Source organism: Lithobates pipiens, unplaced genomic scaffold (genome assembly GCF_037356315.1).
Source record: "Lithobates pipiens isolate NorthernLeopardFrog02 unplaced genomic scaffold, aLitPip1_a1.2 Scaffold_28, whole genome shotgun sequence".
Classification (NCBI taxonomy): Eukaryota; Metazoa; Chordata; class Amphibia; order Anura; family Ranidae; genus Lithobates; species Lithobates pipiens.
The window spans coordinates 69,872,777-69,875,742 of record NW_027507789.1 but is presented as its reverse complement, the minus strand read 5'-3'; the positions used below and the strand labels follow the sequence as shown (position 1 = coordinate 69,875,742).

Here is a 2,966-nt window from a genome sequence, read left to right as displayed (position 1 = left end):
GGTCCTGTTTTTTTTTACAGGTTCTAAACTCCTATGCCACAAAAAACGTCTAAAAGCCTAAAAGAGGCATTTTGAAGCTGCAAACAAAACATAAAAAATGCCTGACACTCCTAAAACCGCCCTGTGTGCATGCGGCCTTATACTCCAGGTAGCCTTTGCTGGATTGGGTCTAGGAAAATATGTGGTGAGGTAGGAAGCTCTTTTTGTTCTGTGTACTGTCCACCTAAATACCACTGCTGACTTTGTTTTGCTTGACTGATGAATGGAACAACTTCACAAATCCCAGAAGCAAAGCATGTGAGCTGGGATGCATACTGTAGGATGCCTTTTCAATGTGGGTAAGTCTTTCATCTATGAGCAGGATGGCTACATACTGGATAAAGCACAGCCTAAACCTTGTGATGACTTCTAGAATGACAGTATGATTACATACTCCATTTGTATAATTTGTTATACGCAGTCTTTAAAGCCTTTTGGTGGAAAGAGGGACCAGGCTGTGCATCCCAGAAGAGAATAACAATTCTTTTTGTAGTGGTAAAGACAGAAGATTTGCTTTATGAATTTAATTGTCCATGAATTAATAGTTAAAAGCTCGCTTGCCAAACGGGCTATAATGTTGACTGTGACTGGCTTCCTTTCTTTAACCACCTCGCATATCTCTACAGAGAATTTACTATAGAACTGTCCTTTTAGAAAAGTATGGAGTACATCATCAACAGTAAAATTTTTCTCTTCCTCCACCAATCAGATCATCCTGTAGGCATACATTTTGAATGACCCTCTCTGTATTCCATGTGTCCTAATTGGAGCTTAAGGCTTGACATATTTGGTATATTTTACTGAAAAGGGTTTTTTTCATTTTATATTTAATGAAAAAAATTTGATTTTTGGAGTGCATTTGTGTGCACTACAATTAATATTAGTGCATTTTTACTAAAAATATTGATCTAAAAAACATTTGCGCAAATATCATAGAACAAAAAATTGCAACTACCAGCTTTTTTTATTATACAGGTCCTCTTAGGAGTTTTAATTGGTTTAAGCCAAAATTCTCTTTTTTAAAATCTTTTAATTCTACTGGCATGCATGAGCTTTATAACAACTGTAACATAAAATAGGTAATTTAGGTGATACAATACCCCTGACAAATACAATGGGGGGATTCAATAAAGCAGCTGCACCGCTTTTCTGGCGCTAGTCTCTCTTGTTAATGTACAAATTCCTGAAGAATTTGCAACACTTTTGGTTCTGACAGCAACTCGTGCACCAAATGTAGGTAGTTCTAAATGTGCCACTTTTACATTGTGTCAGACTGAATGCTCCACTTTTATGTTGTTATGAGAGACACTTTTGCAAAATCTGCTTGTGCTAGTCTATATGAATTCCAGGGAATATGATTGTCACACTTAAGCCCCATACACACTATCAGATTGTCTGCTGAGTTTTTCCTTCAGATTTATCAAAACCATATAATATGAGGTCAAACCTTAGGAGTTTCAATGTGTATGCAATCAGGCAGGCCCTTCTACTACATGGTTTTGGTAAATCTGAAGGAAAAACTCAGCAGACAATCTGATAGTGTGTACGGGGCTTAAGAAGGAATGAAAGGGGCGTAACCGGATGTGAGCGGCGGCGGACGTTCTCTGTGAGAGCTCCGGGCATCCTGAACAGAATCCACCACCATCCTTCACAGCCAGACCAGATAGGAGCTTAAAAATACCGTGGCCTGATCCCTGGGGTGCCCTGAGGCGATCGGTGCCAGCATCTCTCCTGCTCACCCCTCCTGTCAGCTGTGGGACGCTCGCCGCCGAGAGGATCGCGGCCGCCATCTTGCCGCTCCGGAGGCCCGAAAATCTGGACGAAATAGGCCGCAACGGGAGGTAGGGGATCCCCATCCACCATCCACCTCTGTTGGGCTTCCCCCCTGAGTGCTCTGGTGGTGTGTTTGGGCCTTGGGGGCGAACGGGGGGGGGCCGCGGACCGCTCCGGCCTAGTGCGGCCTAGTGAGGCCTGTAAATCCCCGGTCTTTCCTACGGCGGCCGGCCGCGGAGGACCATCGCGGCCGTGCCGCTCCTCGCCTGGGGGTCCGAGCCCATCCTTGCCTGCCTACCCATCGCATGCTGACCTGGCCAGGGCTGCCAAAGCAGGGGCAGAGTCCAATTGAGGTGCCTCAGGCCTGGGGGACTTTCTGCCTGCCCTCACCTCTCCTATATATCCAGCCCTGCTGTTGATGCTGTCTGGACTCAGCTGCCACATAGTGTGAACCCCGGCCTCCCCTGCTCCCTTCAGCCCTTTCTCTCCCATCCTACTGCTGCAACTGCTGGTCTGAGATTGCTGCTGCTAAGTGCTGCTGCTGCTGCTCTGCTGCTTATCTGGTCATCCGACTGCCTCTGTCCATTTGGAACTTCGTCACCTGGGAGAGACTTGGTCTTACACTCCGGTACGTCAGCGACTGCTTTATTGCCCATCTCTCCTTCCTCCATGCCGGCGAAGCACAAAACCGCTACCCCGCATTCCAGCAAAAAGCAACAGCTGGCGCAAGCCGAGCACCCTACCACTGCCTCGACTGACCGCCTCCACAGTTTGTTAGCTGATTTAAACATGGAGTCGGGACAGGGGGGCCCTTCTGCCCCAGAGGTCCCAACCTCTGGCGACATGGCGGTGATCCTACTTGCCATTGAAAACAGTAGATCCTCGCTACTGACCCGCATTGACAAGCTCGCAGAGGAATGTAACTGCATACGGGCTGACCTCGATAAGTTTAGAGGCCGCCTCACGGAATCTGAATCACGCATATCAGCCGCAGAAGACCTGACCGCTAATCATGACCGTCGCATCGAGGCGCTGGAGGGCACGGTTAAAATGCTGGTGGCTAAATCCGATGATGCCGAGAACCGCCTGAGGAGGAACAATGTGCGGGTACTTGGATTGCCAGAAGGTTTCTGAGGGAGATTGCCCTGCGGACT

At 47.5% G+C, this 2,966-nt stretch overlaps 1 protein-coding gene across 11 annotated transcripts in view; it reads right to left on the bottom strand.

Annotated features, from left to right (window-relative positions):
* The window catches only part of SRCIN1 (SRC kinase signaling inhibitor 1), a 942,827-nt gene that overhangs the window by 600,503 nt on the left and 339,358 nt on the right, over positions 1–2,966 (bottom strand). The window lies entirely within an intron of this gene.